Raw genomic sequence first — 20,674 nt, forward strand, 5'->3', positions numbered from 1 at the left:
GATACACCCTGCCGCTCTCATACATACATACATACACCCTGCCACTCTCATACATACATACATACACCCTGTCGCTCTCATACATAGATACACCCTGCCGCTCTCATACATACATACACCCTGCTGCTCTCATACATACATACATACACCCAGCCGCTCTCATACATAGATACACCCTGCCGCTCTCATACATACATACATACATACATACATACATACATACACCCTGCCACTCTCATACATACATACATACATACATACATACATAAACCCTGCCGCTCTCATACACAGATACACCCTGCCGCTCTCATACACAGATACATACACCCTGTCACTCTCATACATACATATACACCTTGACGCTCTTAAACATACATATACCTTGACGCTCTCAAACATACATACACCCTGCCGCTCTCATACATACATACATACACCCTGCCGCTCTCATACATACATACACCCTGCCGCTCTCATACATACATACACTCTGCCGCTCTCATACATACATACACTCTGCCGCTCTCATACATACTCATACATACATACACCCTGCCGCTCTCATACATACATACACCCTGCCGCTCTCATACATACATACACCCTGCCGCTCTCATACATACATACATACACCATGCCGCTCTCATACATACATACATACATACATACACCCTGCCGCTCTCATACATACATACAGATTTATCGGGCCTTATTGTTGCTGGCAATCCGATCGCCAGCAACGCGGTGCCTCTATCTGACTGAGACGCACGTGCGTCCCCCACGCACGCGCGTCTCAGTATCCGGGTGGCGAGGCGGACGCAATACTGTCCGCCTCCCGCTCGAGGGGGCTGGGGGGGACCTCTGGCCACTGTGGGGGGGTGCGGTCGCCCGGTGTGGGCACCGGGCGACCGAGGGCAGCACCGTCGGAACGGGACGTGTGCGCGCGTCCCCTTCCGGCATACAGATGGCGGGCCGGGGCAGGGAATGACGACGCCATCGCCATCACCTACAAAGAGAAATCCCGCTACATCTGTACATACACCCTGCCGCTCTTATACATACATACACCCTGCCACTCTCATACATACATACATCCTGCCGCTCTCATACATACATACACCCTGCCGCTCTCATACATACATACACCCTGCCGCTCTCATACATACATACATACATACATACACCCTGCCGCTCTCATACATACACCCTGCCGCTCTCATACATACATACATACATACACCCTGCCGCTCTCATACATACATACACCCTGCCGCTCTCATACATACATACATACACCCTGCCGCTCTCATACATACATACACCCTGCCACTCTCATACATACATACATACATACATACACCCTGCCGCTCTCATACATACATACATACATACACCCTGCCGCTCTCATACATATACCCTGCTGCTCTCATACATACATACACCCTGCCACTCTCATACATACATACATCCTGCCGCTCTCATACATACATACACCCTGCCGCTCTCATACATACATACACCCTGCCGCTCTCATACATACATACATACATACATACACCCTGCCGCTCTCATACATACACCCTGCCGCTCTCATACATACATACATACATACACCCTGCCGCTCTCATACATACATACACCCTGCCGCTCTCATACATACATACATACACCCTGCCGCTCTCATACATACACACACCCTGCCGCTCTCATACATACATACACCCTGCCACTCTCATACATATATACATACATACACCCTGCCGCTCTCATACATACATACATACATACACCCTGCCGCTCTCATACATATACCCTGCTGCTCTCATACATACATACATACATACACCCTGCCACTCTCATACATACATACATACATACATACATACACCCTGCCACTCTCATACATACATCCTGTCCCTGCCGCTCTCATACATACATCTTCACTCTAAGCGGCGTACAACCCATCCTCACTAGTGGCGGCCTCCCGGGAAAGTTCCCGGTGGCTATAATGGCCAATCCGCCCCTGTACACAGCCCCCCTCCCCTAAGTTACACCTAGTACATTATACACAGCCCCCTCCCCCAAGTTACACACAGGACATTATACACAGCCCCCCCTCAACCAAATTACACACAGGACATTATACACAGGCCCCCCTCCCCTAAGTTACACACAGGACATTATACACAGCCCCCCTCCCCCAAGTTACACACAGGACATTATACACAGCCCCCCTCCCCCAACACAGAAAGACATTATACACAGCCCCCCCTTCCCTAAGTTACACACAGGACATTATACACAGCCCCCCCTTCCCCAAGTTATACACAGGACATTATACACAGGCCCCCTCGAACAAATTACACACAGGACATTATACACAGGCCCCCCTCAACCAAATTACACACAGGACATTATACACAGGCCCCCCTCAACCAAATTACACACAGGACATTATACACAGTCCCCCCCCCCCTCCCTCGACCAAATTACACACAGGACATTATACACAGGCCCCCCTCCCCTAAGTTACACACAGGACATTATACACAGCCCCCCTCCCCTAAGTTACACACAGGACATTATACACAGCCCCCCTCCCCTAAGTTACACAAAGGACATTATACACAGCCCCCCTCCCCTAAGTTACACACAGGACATTATACACAGCCCCCCTCCCCTAAATTACACAAAGGACATTATACACAGGCCCCCCTCCCCTAAGTTACACACAGGATATTATACACAGCCCCCCCCCCCCCTCCCTCGACCAAATTACACACAGGACATTATAAACAGGCCCCCTCAACCAAATTACACACAGGACATTATACAGAGGCCCCCCTCAACCAAATTACACACAGGACATTATACAGAGGCCCCCCTCAACCAAATTACACACAGGACATTATACACAGGCCCCATAAGTTACACACACAGGACATTTTACACAGGCCCCTCTCCCCCAAGTTACACACAGGATATTTTACACAGGCCCCTCTCCCCCAAGTTACACACAGAACATTATACACAGCCCCCCCCCCCAACCAAATGACACCCAGTACATTACACACAGGACATTATAAACAGCCCCCCCCCCCCCCCAACCAAATGACACCCAGTACATTACACACAGCCCCTGCATCAATACTACACCCAATATTACACTCACCCAATGATCTATCCTGTAGTGTCTGTGACTGCTTCTGTTAGGGGAGGCAGCATAGAGCACGTAGAGGAGCTGCTGCTGGACCAGGAAGAGCAGGGCTGGATACACGCAGCACACAGTGTGGTGGGCGGGGCCAGCCTCAGGGAACTGCTCAGTGCTGCCCCTGCTGCCTGCAACTTTAAATTCGGCCTCAGGATCATCGGCCTCCCGGGAAAGTTCCCGGTAATTATAATGGCCAATCCGCCCCTGTTCACAGTAATCTTAGATAGAAGGACATGGTGGACGACGTGGAGGGGGATTCCTTCTTTTGGATGTAGAGGGAATTTTATATACTCTCTTGAACGTGTACTCCCCAAATATCTCCCCAGATAGATTTGTGTCCAGACTATCTCAGTTTCTTGTGACCCGCACTGTCCATAGACTGATTATGGGAGGGGACTTTAACTCTGTTGATGACCCTAAGATAGACAAATCACCACCGCTACTTAGAATTATACCCCCTTCCTTGTATCATATCCAAGCCTTAAAAACAAACTTGCAACTGAGTGATCCTTGGCGCCTTCTTCTCGACCAGGAAAGATCCTATACACACCTATCCAGGGTGTGTATAGGATCAAACTTTATCCAGGATTGACTTCTTTCTAGTCTCAAATAGCTTAATGTCAAGGGTGAAACAGGCCGACATCTTTGACATATTGATATCGAACCACGCCCCCATTTCCTTGAGCTTATGGCTTGACTCCATCAATGGAGCGGACCGCCTTTGGTGCTTCTCAAACTATCTAGGCAAATCGGATGATTTGAAACAATTTTTGACTAACTCATGGAACAATTATCATGACGATAATCTGGAACACTGGGAGGATATTGGGTTGTTCTGGGGAGCGTCCAAGGCGGTAATGCGAGGACACATAATCCAGTATATCTCTAGACAAAAAGGGAACAGGCCAAACACTATAGAGAATTACATTCCATGGTGTCACAGTCCTTTAGACTATATCAACCCACACCAACACAAATTAATTTAGAAGCTTACCTGAATAATAAAACGATTTTAGAATCACTCCTAATGGCGCAGGCCCGCCTCAAATTAGATTTCACTAATGTACTATAAATGGGGTAACAAGTCGGATAAACTATTATCACTAATGTCTAAACCTTACAGAAAGCATTCATTCATTACCTCTGTTAAAGACCCCAAAAACAATAAAACTTACTTTACTACTAAAGATATACTAGCACATTTTGAGGGATATTATAGATCCCTGTATAAGGCAATGCCGGTACAAAGAGCTAAACAAGAATCTCTCCTAACATCCACCCACCTACCCCCTCTTAGTCAGGAACAAAGGGATAGCCTTATGAAGGAAATAACGGCTGAAGAGCTCCACTCGGTAATAAAAGACTTATGTTCCCATAAAGCTCCGGGCCCAGACGGGTTCTCGGGAGTATATTATAAGATGCTAGAGACAGAGATCACACTGACATTGTTGGACATGTATAACACTATATTGAAGGCGAGGCCCCTATTCCCGTCATTCACGGAGGCATATACATCCTTAATCCCTAAGCCGGGAAAGGACCCCCAGCTGGCGGAGTCATATAGGCCAATATCCCTGCTAAATGTAGATTTTAAAATTCTCACCAAAATAATAGCCAATAGATTGCAATTACTGTCTCCAGTCCTGCTCACACCCCATCAAACAGGATTTGTTAGTGGTCGTCTCTTAGTAAAAGCCATACGGATGGCTATAGCTGCGGTGATAGCAGAAACCCAAAAACCACACCCTAGAGGTGTGTTATTGAGCCTGGACACGAATAAAGCTTTCGATTCAGTGGCCTGGCCCTACCTATTTGCAGTGCTAGAAAAGAGAAATTTCAATGACTCCTTTATTGAACTAATTAAATATTTTTTACACCACACCTCTAACAAAGTTGCTAATAAACGGGCAGAAAGGGGAACAAATTCAGATGTTTAGAGGCCCCCATCAGGGATGCCCTCTTTCCCACTTGTTATTTAATTTATGTAATGATCCCTTATTTCGGATCTTACAGTTATGGCAGTCCTTCAAAGGCATAATGGTTGGTGGGTCGGAATTAAAATTGTCTGCGTTTGCTGACGATTTACTTTTGTATATAGGAAATCCAGAGCAGGCGCTGGACCAAAAACTGGGCAAACTCAATGATTTTGGAGAGGTATCGGGATACACAATTAATTTATCCAAATCCTCAGGATCATATTTGCACCCTCATGTGACTACTCCACATTGGGGAAGACACATCCCGGTAAAGTGGGAACCGAGGATGATTGACTATTTAGGAATTCGCCTTCCAAAGCGTTCCTCCACAATATAACAGAAGCAGTGAATATGACCACTAAGGAACTAGATGGCTGGAAACAGCTGAGACTATCTTATGTTGGCAGAGCCAACCTCATTAAGATGGTAACCTTCCCCAGACTATTATACATACTACAGGCACTACCTCTTTTATTAGCCCCAAAAGATTTAAGATTATTAAATATGTTGTTTAGAAAATTTATATGGCGCTCAAAACGTCCACGCATTGGACTGGTCAAACTCCAACAACCGACGTTCAATGGGGGCATAAACTTTCCTCATATCCTGAATTACAATCATGCAGCTATTTTACAATTTCTTAGAGATTGGATTCATAACAATGAGGCCTACGCCAATACAAAAATCGAGAATTCATTTTTTTTTAAATTGCGGACTGGTGGGTTTCCTGCATATGCATGATGGAGAAGTGCCAGAAAGGATCAGGAATAACCCCTTACTATAGTCGACGAGGAGAGTCTGGCACATACTCAGGCATAAAAATAACCTTAACGCACACAAATCACTGTTTCTTCCCTTTTTAAACAACCCAGAATTTCAGGGTGGCATTGCCTCTCAACCTTTCCTCGACCTCAAAAAAGAAGGCCTAACAACGATCCATGCCCTGATTAACATAGACTCAAAGAAACTAATATCATATACGCAGGCAACAGACATGTTCCCAACCTTTAAAAAATTTCCTTTTGCCTATATGCAGGCCAAACACTATGTGGCTACGGTCATTCAAGTTTTCTCAGAAGCCGACTGGAGTAACACACTCGATACCATGCTCTCTGCGGGTATTGCAGAGCGCAAAGCCATATCTATCCATTAGAACTATTTACGCCAAATTTTAGATTATGATCACATACGCTCTGGTATGAAAGCATGGACCTTAGTGATGCCCACATTAACATGTAGTCAGCTGGTTAAGACCTTACAAACATCTAGAAAATTGATACCAGCTATGCAATACCAAGAGATGTTTCTGAACATCTTTCATAAAGCCTATTTTTCCCCACACCGTCAATTCTTAGCAGGGATGTCGGGGTCAGCGTCCTGCCCACGTTGCCATGACAAGGAAGTGGGTCTCTATCACTATTTTTGGAGCAGCCCTCTACTAAAAACTTTCTGGCTCAAGGTCAGGAAGTTTTCTCTTGACCACTTGGTAAATTATATTCCTTTCACGGACCAATGGGCCATTTTTGGAATATTGCCAGAGGGCCAAAGGGTGGCTAGGGGATGCAGGAGACTCCTATTAAGTATTAGTGCTGTAGCACGGAAAGCGGTACTGCAGACATGGATCGACACCACACCCCCTACCCTGAAGCTTTTTCTGGAAAAACTGTACCAATATGGACTGGATTGAGTACCTTTTGGAGAAAAATCAGCGAGTAGAAAAATTCTTCAATACATGGGAGGGCTATATTACAACATTATCTCTCGAGATAAGAGTAAAGCTGCACAACTCCTTTAAGGGCACTCAATGGTATATCATGAGATTAATTGCTGAGGATCCACCCATTGATATTGTCTCGTAACAGCGATGCAGGGAGAGGGGGACCCCTTTGTTGGCTTCTGTACCCTGGGACGATCTTTGGGACAAGAGAGGTATGGCCGAGAGAACCGTCAAACCTTTATGTGTTCTCTGAGATAAATGGGAATCTGGACACTGTTTGAATATAAAAAAAAAAAAAAACAAGTGGTATCCGTTATATACTGTAATACTTTTTTTATTGAATTTTCATACTGTCTATTCTTACGAATAATATTTTTGTACTGTATGAACATTTGATATCTGCAATTTGAAATATGTTTATACAATTTGATGTATTGAATGGTGTTTTAATAAAAACATTATTTGAAAAAAAAAAAATATATATATATATATATATATTACAGTGATGGGGGAATACTGTAGCCTACTTCTATTAGAGAACTAGGCTCAAACTTTAGCCCATCCCAGCATTGATCCTCTGCCTTCCTGTGTTGTACACACTCACAGATCTGTCCTGCACAGGGTGGGACTGGGAGAGTCAAATATATCCTCCATTATCATATTATACATTGTGAAATGATAGATCTTGTATAATGGAGGAAGCATCACCCTCAGTCACCAGTATCCAGTAATCCTGTACACACTATGAATCACTGTTTTTCAGTCTGTACTGCATGAACTGACAGCCGCCCCTTATCCCCAGTTCCTGATTGGACACTGATGCTGGAGGGTGATGTGCAGAGGAAAAAGTTATTTGGAAGCCACTTGGGAAAGCTATAGGTTTGCAACATCGAGATTGGTGATTGAAAAACGTACAGAGCAAAGTGGAACCCAGGAACAGTGACAGAGACAGCAGGGAGGAAGCAAAGAGTGTTCGAAGTGCCCAGCGGAGGCTCCCAAACAGCAGGAGACAGGCAGAGAGAGAGAGAGAGGTCACCTCTGTAACCTGCACTTGCAGATAATAAGCCCGCTTCTGCTTCACAGGTAAGATTATTTATCTCTGCAAAGAGAAACTTATACACAGAATGTATTGCTTATAGTAAATGAGTTCTTCCTCCATACCTTATGTTACACCTGTGCTAATGCCTTCATGTGAATAAAGTACCCAGGCATGTTGTTCTTTACTCTTGCACTGCTGGGGTTACTATATTGTAGGACAGGAGGTTCCCTAGAAATCATTCAAGTACAGTACAAAGTTTTCTTTAACTTATGCGGCCCATACATATGTGAGATATCGCATACAATCCTTCGATTTCGACCGCATCTTGTGGAGGGAATTTAATGATTGTATGCATTTTTAAGGGGACATTCGACGCGATGCGCGGGCACGCCGGTCGAATGTCGGGTCTCAAGATCTTATGTGCTGCACATAATATCTATCGAATCGCAGGAGCGATCGCATGTGGTTTTTAACCACATGCGATGCTCAAATGGGATCCGCAGGTGGGGGGCGGAGGGAACGCTTTTTCATCGGCGTGGGAATGGGGAGAGGTGGCGGGAGGGACCGCTGGTGACGTGGGAGACGGCCGGCAGAGGGCGGCGTTATGTAGCGCAAGAATTGCTAGCGGGTGGCGGGGGTCTGTCAGCGGTGGCGGCAGAAGTGTTTAAACCCTGGGCAGCCCTCTGATTGGCTGAGCTATCTATCAGAGGGCTGCCCAGTGTTTAAACAATTCTGCCGCTACCACTGACTGACCCGCGCCGCAGCGCTAGCGCTTCTTGCGCTACATAACGCCTCCCTCTGCCCGCCCTCCTTCTCAAGATGGCATGCAACATTGGGTGCTGCAAAGGGGACACTTTAGCACCACAAGATGCAATCAGGTTCGATGGACATCGCACTGCGATGTTGCATTGAATCCGATCGCACATATGCATGGGCAGCATTACATGTATAAACTATTTTGTTCTTCTTTGTTTTTCTTTTTCCTAACAAAAAAAGTGGAATGTCCTGGATATGTATAATATACAGTCAAGCACTGATCTGCTTGGTTATGATACGGTGGATCGACCATGTCTAGATGGACAATCATGGCCGAACATGTCTAGTAAAGGAGGCCACACACGCACCGATGCTGGCGGTGCGATGCTGTACGATGGGGTGCACGCTCCCGCGGCACCTCATCGTACAGTACAAAAAGTATGTGCTGCACATACTTTTTGTACTAGCTTTTTCTAGCACAGCATCGCATCGCATGCACATCGCATGCACAAGGCATACGATGCGATGCTATGTGTGCTAGTTAAGCCCACAACGCACGCCGGGATCGGTGCGTGTGTGGGCTCCATTAGACATTTAAACATAGTCAACAGCGTCCAGATCAACAGTAACAAAAGATCAAATCAAGCAAAAGGTTGACGGGAGCTTGGTCGACAGTGGCAAGGTCGACACAAGATTTTCATGGTTTTTTTGTGTTGACATAGTTTGATATGGACACTGTATAAGTGGACCGCATCCCCTCGCATGGCTTGCTGCACTTGCTATGCTTCGGGCTCGGTGCCTTGCTGTGCTCGGCACACTATTTTGTTTTCCATCTATGTCCTCTGGGAAAGTAAAGTATGAACAAGTCAGTTAAAGCAAAAAATCATGAAAAACTTGTGTCGACCTTGTCACTGTCAACCACATTCCTGTCAACCTTTTGCTTGCGTTGATAGAAACATAGAAACATAGAATTTGACGGCAGATAAGAACCATTTGGCCCATCTAGTCTGCCCCTTTTTTTTACCCTTCAGGTAATCTCAACCCTTTTTAATCCTTATTTCTTTGTAAGGATATTCATATGCCTATCCCTGTGGATATAGATGCTGTCATCTATGTTTAGGTGTCTAACTAGACGCATTCGACCGTTAGCATACCTCCCAACTTGTGTCCGGATGAAATAGGGACACTCGCGCGGCGTATGCAAATGAGGGCGCGGCTTATGCTAATTAGCCGCGACCTCATTTTCATACGAGAATAGACGCTGTGAGCATGCGCACAGCGTCTATTCTACTAGATTGGGGGGTCTCCCAACTGCCACCCCCCGCAGCGGGACAATGCCTGCCGCGGGTGGGACGTCGGGACAGGACCCGAAAATCGGGACTGTCCCGACGGAATCGTGACAGTTGGGAGGTATGCGTTAGTGGTTGACCACGGGATTGTTGATCTAGACATCGATGATCCATCGATACAGATCTGCTTGTGGAGTGATGGTGTAGTATGTGGTTATGTTATAGATGGTAGACAGTGACTAGGTTGACCACTAATGGTCGACATCTAAGAATGGTCATCATACACTAGGTCAGCATTAATGGAAGGTCGACACAAGCAAAAGGTTGACATGCCCTTAGCAATCAATCAGATTCTATGTATTATTCATTTAGCACCTTGTAGAAGATAGAACTCCCATCTGAATCTAACTAACTATGCCCACTTGGATTGTGACGTAAGAACAAGTCGGTTAAAAAAAATCATGAGAAACCTCAGTCAACCTTTTCCTGTGTCGGTCGTGTTAATTTTGACCTTTTGCTTTTGTGGTCCCTCTTTCATGACCATTCTTAGGTGTCGACCATTATTGGTAGATCTAGTCACTGTTGACTATATAGTTGGGGCCGTTGAGAGGGGGGGGGGGGAGCGAGTACTTTTTACCCGGGCCCGGTTTTGCTGGAAGGACCTGGGGCCGCTCCTTCCTCCCTCTTTGCAGGGAGTCGGACAGTGGGGAGAGAGATGACAGGCTGCAGCACAGCCTCTCTCCCCAGCACAGCACACACTGCTCAGTGCTGTGTGCTGAGCTGGGCAGAGAGACAACTGCAGCAGCAGCAGCGTGTCATCGCTCTCCCTATTTTTTGATTTTTTTTCATGGGAACGTGGCCATGCCCCCTTTGGAGGCTATGCCCCTGCCTGGTAGCCACACCCGCTCCTTAATTTACCGGGACCTGGCCTAGCTGTTTACACACCTGACCACAGTTGCCAGGGCAAGCCTGGGCATGGCAGGGGGCTGGAGGGCGCCAGGCCCCGCCCACTTCCGCTTTGGGGCCCAGCAATAGTTGCCAGGGCAAGTCTGGGCATGGCAGGGGGCTGGAGGGCGCCAGGCCTCGCCCACTTCCGCTTTGGGGCCCAGCAACAGTTGCCAGGGCAAGTCTGGGCATGGCAGGGGGCTGGAAGGTGCCAGGCCCCGCCCACTTCCGCTTTGGGGCCCAGCAACAGTTGCCAGGGCAAGCCTGGGCATGGCAGGGGGCTGGAGGGCGCCATGCCCCGCCCACTTCCGCTTTGGGGGCCAGCAACAGTTGCCAGTATGTGATGCTTCAGTTTGTATGTGAGATATTTGATGGACAGTTTGTATCTACAGAATGTGCCAGTAATATAGGATCAAATGAAAATGTTCAGGACAGAATGTCACAGATGAGGAATTTTGGCCACCAAATGTGTAGCAGGTTTAAAACTTAAAGTCCATACACACTGGGCGACATGTTTTTATAAAAATAAATGCATTCATGAATAAGCTTAACCCCCCCCACATAGAGCATCGCAGCAGCAGCAGAAGCAGCAGCATTACCACGCTGTTTGCAGCATGTACCCTACACAACAGTCTGTGCTGGAAGCACTCTCCCCAGTGTGTTTTTGGGCACAAAGTGTTACTTTTGGTCTATTTCCAAGTTATTCATACGCATCTTTATCTTTCTTTATGAGAATGCATTACATCTATAAAGATTCCAATGTATGACGATTTTATGCATATTTTCAGCTTAATAAAGCAAAATCAAGAGTTTCATGTTCCATTTCTAGTGACCTCATCATCAACAGGCCAAAAAGCCATTTTTTAATGACAGTAGCAAGGAAAGGCAGGGCTGATCCGTTTTCAGTGTAAAAGGGCATTACCCGGGAATAACCGGGATTGAAGTACAGTGTAAATGGGGTCTGAGGCAGGGCATGCCCTGGCAATTTCCCGTGTTTAATTTCCCGGGTCCTACCCGGCATTCTGGTGTAAAAGTGGTATTAGAGGTAACACTGTGGGAGATAAGTCATACAATGACCAGGTCATAAAAGGGAAAACTGACATGTGTGCAATATGATATACTCTGTATCAGTCATTCCCAAACTCAGCCCCCAGGGCACACCAACAGCCTAGGTCTCAATGATATCCATGCTTGCAAACGGTTCACTCAATTAGCACAATTAGGGGGGGGGGGGGGGGGGGAGCTGGGATCTCCCTGTATTTCTATAACCAGAACCAGCCTCATGGCCTGGTCCTGGTTTCCAAAATACAAAATGAGTAGGGGTTCCCCCCTATTTCGTAAACCAGCTTATAAAGCCAGTGGTGTCATGTCACAGGGGAGACTAAAAATTTGAAAAATAAACATTGGGTTTTGTTGTGGAACTACATTTCCCAGCCTCCCTTGCATGGAGGGACTTGGTGAACCACAAGTCCAAGCATGCTGGGCATTAATGGGCCCACTGGTTCTACAACAAAACCAATGTCCCAATAAAACACAGACAAACTGATTTAAATAAAAGTACACACAACATTCACACATACTTACCTATCTTGCCACGTAGGTTCCATCTACGTCTCCTGTAGAAATCCATTGGGGTACCTGTGAAAATAAATTATGCTCACCAGCTCCTCCAACATAGATCACATCCTCTTCGTTTCAAGTAGGAGTAGCCTGATACCATACCAACATGAGGAGCCACAAGTGTGTTTACATTACACTTGCAGCTCCTCCCTGAGTCTGAGGGATTTTACCGGGTCCGGGGGCTGAGCAGATTAGAATGACCCCATTGATCTCTCTCACTGCCCCAAGTCTCTCTCTCCTCTATCTCTCTGCTCTCCACTTCTTTCCCAAAGCTCCCCCCTCTCTCTCATTGTATTGATAATGCTGTGAGTAGGGGGGGCCTTTCAAATTTTTGCTATGGTGCCCACAAAGTTTTATGCTGCTTTCACACCGCAAAACCTGCTTTAGACCAGGTATTTAAAACGTTTTGTTTTTTTAAACGGGTCAGAGGCAGTTTACCCCCTTCACACCGCATCTAAATACCTGGTCTAAAGAAGGTTTGCGGTGTGAAAGCGATAGTAGTGATAACGGTAAATTCTGGCTGATTGGGAGAATCAATTTATACAGATGACACCTGGGCAGCCCCCCCCCCCCCCCCCAATAAATTAATCAGTTTTGCGGGAGGACCCGCGGGCAGCCTCTCCCCCCCCCCCCAGAGCCCAAACCGGCCACAGTGCACGGGAAGCAGGACTGAATGAGAGCCCCCCGAAACACTCACCGCAGGAGCCGGCTATCTGCAGCACTCCGGTCTCTGTCCGGCGATACAGGCGAGAGAGGCTGCCCAGGGGTCCTCGTGCGCACGGTATGGGGGAGGAGGGGGGGGGGGGGGAAAGAGGGGAGGAGGGGGGGGCGAGGGGGAGAGAGGCTGCCCGGGGGTCCTCCAGCCCCACAGCATGGATCCTACCTGGGCAGCGCAGGGGGTCCCTACAGTGTATGTTATATCAGTGGCGGGATCCCTGCAGCGTATGGGAACTAGTAGCTGCAGGGACCCCACCACTGATATAACATACACTGTAGGGACCCCCTGCCCCCAGCGCGATTATTCCCCTCCCTGCGCTGCCCAGGGGGGAGGTGGTGGGGGGGGGGGTAGGAATCCTGTTTCAGATCCGTTTTGACACCAAAAAAAACGGGTCTGAAACGGGTAGGACCCTGCTTTTTTACAGCTTCCAAAAACCCGTTTATTTGGAAACGGTAAAATCACTTTGCACCTTTCAGACCGTTTTTTTAGTGCGGTCTGAAAGGGGCATTAGTTACACCCCTGTTTGTAGCCATTCGATCTTCCAGTTTTGGACTTTCGAGAACAACATGCCCATAGAGAAACCATCCACCGCAGCCATTTGAGTGAGGCTAGGTTGTTGCCGGGGATTACAAGTAAAAATACAAGAGACAGGTAAACACAATGGCATAAAAGGCATTGGGCAGGATGCTCTAAAACAAAAATGCGGTAAAAATTCCGTTATCGTGTTTTTACCACATTTTCATATGCTCTAATGCCACTCCATTGGGGGAAGGTCTGTGGAGCTTTTGCTGGCGATATCCTATACAATTCTATGGGCTTCTCTCTGCAGCGCTGAGTGAGGGATCTGTCACAGATGCCTCCCAGCATGCGCACACGTTCGGGCTGTCACTCTGCGCATGCCGGGTCTCAGGGTGGAGGATGTTAGAACATCCCGCCCATGAGTAGATATTATAAACATCATGGAATTAGATTTCATATGTTTCAGGGAGCAGTAGATGATATATGGCGCAGTAAGGGAGCAAGGTGGTACAGACACAGGAGAGTATCCAGAATAGAGCACAGCAATATAATACCTGGATATAACAATCTTACAATTATTTACATTTATGATCAGGCACTTTGACTTTTGTGTCCATTTATGAATCCAGTAAATACTGTGTGTAGGGTGTAAACTGCAGTACAAACTACAGTAGTTATAAAACCCCTGAAATAGTCATGAAGGCTTCTCGCTCCTGTGTGTTTTTATTGGCAATTGTGAAATTCTGTCCTTGGTACAAGAAACTCTATGTACTGTAAACCTGGCTACAGTGCAGGTTGTTACAGTGCTGCGTCCACACATGCACAAAGCCAGCATTTAAGAAGGAATAGAATACATACATACTATACAGAAATAAGCAACCAATTTACATAAACTTTCTTCTTGTTTAATATCAGATATGTGAGTTTTTATTAGAATACAGTCTCTACGATGAGAACATTCTGATCTTAATAAATGAATGAAGTAAAAATAGATAAAAATAATAAGGTAAGCTGTGAGTGTAGAGTATGGCAGAAGGTGAGTATATGAATATGCCAGTAGAGCATGGTGTTATGATTATAGGACTATGGTGACTGTGGTTAAGTAAGGTATAAACAGGATAGTGGCAGAGTAAGGTATGTGGATCAGAGTAACGGCGCCCATACACTAGGGTGATATTACATACAATCCTTTGATTTAGACCGCATCTGTGCGATACATCGACTGTATGCATGTCGAATGGGTCATCCGATGCAATGAACAGGCCTGCCGGTCGAATGTCATGTCGATAAATATTATGTGCTGCACACAGGGGCGTCTGAATGGGGGGAGGGGGGGGGGGGGCAGCTTGCCCCCCCCCCCCCCCAAATGTGAGAGGCTTAGTTGAATTTAAGGGGGGTCCGGGGGTGCACCAGACCACCTATTAGACCGCCGCCTTCCCAACAATCAAGACATTTAAAGCTGTGACCGCTGGGCAGAGAGAGCACTGCACTGCCCGGCTGTATACTAAAAAGCCCTGCAGCTATTTTCACGACTCCCCCTGGACCGCGAGCCAATAGGAGCTCACGATCCAGTGGGGCATAAGGTAATTTAGGGTCTCTAAGATTATATCTCCCCCCCCCCCATCTAAAAATGTTCTGAAACCCCTGGCTGCACATTATATTTATCACTGTTTTAAATAGTTTTTTAAAAATTCTGCTGCCATACGCCAACCCTCCTGCAAAGCGCTGCGCTACACCGATGCCTGCGGCCAGCCCTCTTCCAGCACCAGGGGCGGGATGTTATAACATCCGCGGCCCCCCTTCGCCGGACATCGCATTTTTAATAACGGCATATGCTATAACATATGCCGTTATTCATGCAAGGGACAGCTCTTGCGGTAAGAGCTGTCCCTTGCGATGCGGTGCCGGCGCTGGACTTCCGGGTCTGTGACCCGGGAGTCCATCTGCGCATGCGCAGACCCCGGCGCCGGCCGCAGGGCACGCTGGGAGGGATCCGTGACGGATCCCTCAAACAGCGCTGCGGTAAGAAGCCCATAGGCTTCTGCAGGGATTCGCCAGCTTTAGCTGGCGATTCCCTCCGCAGCGCTGACACTGCGGAGGCGCCATATAGCATATAGAAATGCGGTAGAAACCCCGAAAACGGGGTTTTTACCGCATTTCTGCTATATAGCATCCCGCCCCTAATGTGGCACACATCACAGATGACATGTGACATCATGACACTCCGAAGGAATATGTTAATGGGCACCATAAGGTGTGAGGATCTATAGACCAGGGAAGGTGTATGATACATTATGATGGCTATAAGACTGCCTTGGAAACCATGGGATGCGGTTAGCATCCCAGCGATCAGGATGCCCGTGTTTAATACATCAATGCTGGCATCCCGACATCGATTAGGATGCAGCAGGGGAATCCCAACTGCCGAGATGACGACCGGTAAGTATGCAGGGAGAGCTAGCATGGAGCAGGGCAGATAGGTTTAGGCACTAATGGGGGGGACTTAGGTTTAGGTGGTGAGTAAGGCTTGGGCCACACATTGCGTTTTAGCAGGATGCAGTCATACAGGAACTGTTTGGCAGGATAAACGTTCTTAGCACAGGGCTCTTGGAGCTGGCCCTGGTTCTCAAAATACAGGGGGGGGGGGGGGCAAAGTGAGTGGGGTCTCCCATATTTTAAGGACTAGCCCCGGGCTCTTGAGCAGGCACTGGTTCCCAAAATATGGGGGACCAAGTGAGTGGGGGTCCCCCATATTTTAGGGACCTGCACCAGGCTCCACTAGCAGGGGGTGTAATGCCATAGCCAGGAGACACACTTTATGGGGTCCCATGGCCAGAGCATTACCCACAATAACTAGTCAGCCCAGGCTAGGAAATCTTGGGGAGTTGGAAACCACCCGAATAAAGGGGCTACCAACACAAACCTGGGCAGTGGGTGTGGAGTTGATAGCCGGATTAAAATTTAATATTGTCCTTTATAGTGGGACTACAGGTCCCAGCAAGCCTGCCCCATATGCTGATACTTGGGAGAACCACAGATACCAGCATGTGGGGCATTAAAGGCCAACTGGTACCTATAGCCCCCCTGTAAAAGACATATTCAAATAAAAAAACACCAGTTTTCAAAATATTTTATTTATTTGCTCCTTCACTTGGGGGCGGCAGCCTTTGAGCGTGGTTGCATGGCTGCCGTGTCCCCTGCGCTTCCTGCAGGCATCTTCATCTGTGTTCTACACCTGGGGATGGTGGTATTTAAGCTCTTTTGCATGGCCTCCTCCCAGGTTTTCGGGGGCTTCAAAAGCTCTTCTCAGCTCCTCCTCTGCAATCAAAATCCCTGCCCCCTGTCATCCGCTGACTAATACAGTCAGCACAAGGGGACAGATCAATGACGCATGCTGCAGTATGATCCTGGGGGGTTGAGTTAGTCTGCAAGGCGGGGGAGGTAAGGTTTAGGTGGTGGGGTACAGGAGTTAAGTTTAGGCACTTATAGGGAAGGTTAGGGTCAGGCTGCGAAGGGGAAATTAGGGAGATGGGATTTGGGAAAGAAAACTTACCTGACCTCTGTCGGAATTCCCTCCTTCTGGATGCTGGCATTGGTATTCTGACTGCTGGTATGTCATTTGTATATATCCTGAAAGGACAATGGTGTCTTACACTTCAGGCAATTGAAGATATGGTGCGAGTGGGAGGATAATTAGAGGCTCACATCTTTGATTACAATTTTTTTTTTTTTTTGGTGTTAGAGTGTATAAGAGGGTAATGGTAGAACAGGATGTGCATACTGCAAGTGCAGTGATGGAATATGGGGTCTGATTCTGAATTGGATGCAGTTGTGACTTTAATGTAGTTACAAAGCTCTTCCATTGTATACATGTGTGCAGGGCCGCCATCAGAGGGTGCCGCGGGTACTGTAGTCCCGGGACCCGGGCTCAGAGAGGGCCCCACAGATTGCAGATGTTTATACCTGCAAAAACCGGGGCTCATTGTCTCACACTCAGTTTAGATGGTCGCAGGAGACTGTTGGATGGCTCCCCGCCCCAATTTCTCTCCATATGCTAGGGGAACTGCTTGCCAGCGATTGGCCGGGTGCGCTGGTGTAGCAGGCAGCAGCTCCTTCCTGAGGGAGGCTCATGGAGGGAGCAGCACTGGTTTCCTCCTGTCACAACAGCAGAGTTATTCCCAACCCAAAATCAGAGCAGCACCAACAACACTCTCAGCTGTTTTGATAGGAGGGGGCGGGGTTACCTACAGTTGTGTTCCAAGGGTGGGGAAGGCACAGTGAGGGTGAGATTCAGCTCCCTGCTGCTGCTGTGTGGGCTGGACACTGAAGGCTGGAGCACATTATTCCCTGCCCCAGCAGAGTGACAACGTCAGAAACGGGATGACAGCAGCAGATTGCAGAGGGAGGAGGGAGAGCACTCCCAGCCAATCTCAGTTGTCTCTCCCCCTCCTCTCTCCATAACGGCAATGCTTGCTGTGTGTGTCCTGCAAAGCACCACTGGGAAGAGCTGTGTGTGTTTGCCTGTAGGCTGCAGGTCATCTGTGCTGCGGGAGGAGCCACTGGTAGGTAACTTTTTAGGAAGGGGGGGGATTAGCTAAGTAGGCTGAAGCATACTTGCCTATTTTTGAAAACTAGTTTCAGGGAGATTATAGTTGGTAATAGAATTTTGCAAAAAGCCTCATTGAGAGGGTGTGTCATGCTCCACCCAAAGGGCGTGTCTAGTTCCATGTATGGAGAGATTGTGAAAAGAGATTGTGAATGTGGCACCTAGAAGCGTGGGTGTGTACTGCTACATCTGAGAGGAATCTTGTAAAATGACTTAGATCCAAATGTAGATGAGCCCCAAAGCAGTTAGTAAGAGCTACTGTATTTGCTAATGTGCTAGGGAATGGTGCTGATGATTCAATTTAAATGTATCTATCTCTCATTCCTTTTTCCCCCCAAAATGTAACAGTGCAATGTGGGCTAGGTGAAGTAGGGAGATTGCTAGACTAATGAGGGAGAGAGGGAGATTGCTGTTATTTCAGGGAGTCTCCTGCAAAATGCAGGAGGGGAGGCAACTATGGGTTGAAATCCTTTGATAAAGCTACCAAGCGTAGCGAAACGCATAAGGAGAACTCTGTGGACCTCCCAACCAAGTGCCCTTGGATTGCAGTTCCAACCAAACATCTTTGGACTTTTACACAATTTCCAAATTGGATACAATTTTCAATTCCAACAGCACACCAGGAGGTTGAGGATATGGTTCCGCTTCAATGAATCTGCGGTAGGAGTTGGTTATTTGTGCCACCTTGGGCCACTCCTTACAAAAACTGCTTTCCATCATTCCTCCCCCTGGATAACTATTCTGGAGATTGATGCTATTCCAAGTGGATATCTAAGTTGGGACACTCCAGGACACTTAAACTGCATGGTTGGTGAGGACTCTGACTACCATTACTCTGATTGTTTAGCATAAAAATGTTCAGCTTATATTCAATATATGAATTTGCATGACCACAGTTTTTAGTATTGCTGGTATACCATTTTTTAGTATGTATTAATAAATTATTGGGTACTTATATGTTAGTTGGGCGCCCACTATAGTTAGTACACTCATACCCCCACTATCCAAGTCGGCATGGAGTTGATGTTATATAGTGTGGCAGGCGCTGCGAGCCACCGAGCCCGAAGCATGACGAGCGTAGCGAGCCCTGTGTGGGGACGCGTAAAACTAAGCAAATTGCTTAGTGGGCGCCCAACTAACATATAAGTACCAATTATTGTGATAGATCAACCAATCTGGCATACACATATTTTTTGATAGAATCAAAACAGCGCTGCTCCACCTTTTCTTTTTCCTTAACTATGGGCTGAAGTACCTGGTAAAAAAACAAGCACTTCTGTGCAATGCCCTCTTACAGCCTTCCCTGCCATGTGCCCCCCCCCCAGCCCTGCCTTCCCTGTCATGTGCCCCCCCTAGCCCCACCTTCCCTGCCCTGTGCCCCGCCTTCCATGCCCTGTGCCCCCCCCCCTGGTCCAACCTTCCCTATCCTGTGCCCCCTAGCCCTGCCTTCCCTGCTCTGTGCCCCCTAGCCCTTCCCTGTGCCCTCAATACCGTTAGTGATGCGAGTTCCTGCTCATCATTAACGACGACACCACCCCCATACATTGGCTGAACATGAAGGTTGATTTTAGCTATATAGCCAGTGACCTTAATGTTCAGCGAGTCTGAATGATGTCACTGAATTATATGATTTACCAATATCGTTCAGTGTGTATGCAATTCATCCACCCGTGGCTGATATTGTATACTGCAGGTCCTCTAATGTGTATGGGGCTTAAGGTTGTTGTTTTGGGGGGTTTTGAGTGGAGGGGAGGGGGGGGGTTGAGTGGAGGGGGTAGTTCGGGGATAGTGGTAAGGAGCCTTACCTATGTCATATGTCCCAGTACCCAAACTTTCTAATGGCAGCCCTGCATGCGTGCGTCCAAATGTGCAAGGACTGAGATGCCCATTTGCAGTGTTTATAGATGCTAAGTATGGCCTTTTATGTGAGCAGCTGTTTGTCTCTGTATACAATAGTTGTCAGGAACACACCTGCAGCACTCCCAAAACAATCAACCTCTATGTGCATACTTTTATTCACAGACTTTTACATCCCAGTCACCATCCAAGAACACCTTACATTTCTTCTAAATTTGTGCTGAGGTTTTGTATAATAGCTGGATGCCTGTGCAGTTGAATGCAGATGTATGAAAAGACAAAAACTCTTGCCCCACTGCATTCAGCATCACCCCCACTGCATTCAACATTGCCCAATGCATCAAACATGGCCCTGTTGCATCCAACATCACTGATTTATCTAACTCAGAATCAGGACCATATGGGAGGTAACAGTGTTCTG

At 47.4% G+C, this 20,674-nt stretch overlaps 1 protein-coding gene across 2 annotated transcripts in view; it reads left to right on the plus strand.

The window, feature by feature from the left end:
* Window positions 1-7,626: 7,626 nt before the first annotated feature.
* The window catches only part of TYMP (thymidine phosphorylase), a 62,983-nt gene continuing 49,935 nt past the window's right edge, over window positions 7,627-20,674 (plus strand). The window contains exon 1 of one of the 2 annotated variants that reach the window (XM_083183211.1): window positions 7,627-7,987. The gene's annotated coding sequence lies outside the window, so the exon portion shown is untranslated. The remainder of the gene's footprint in view (window positions 7,988-20,674) is intronic. The other variant, XM_083183212.1, reaches the window with a different exon arrangement.

The sequence above is a fragment of the Crinia signifera genome, chromosome 4 (assembly GCF_055691185.1).
Source record: "Crinia signifera chromosome 4, ASM5569118v1, whole genome shotgun sequence".
NCBI classification, from domain to species: domain Eukaryota; kingdom Metazoa; phylum Chordata; class Amphibia; order Anura; family Myobatrachidae; genus Crinia; species Crinia signifera.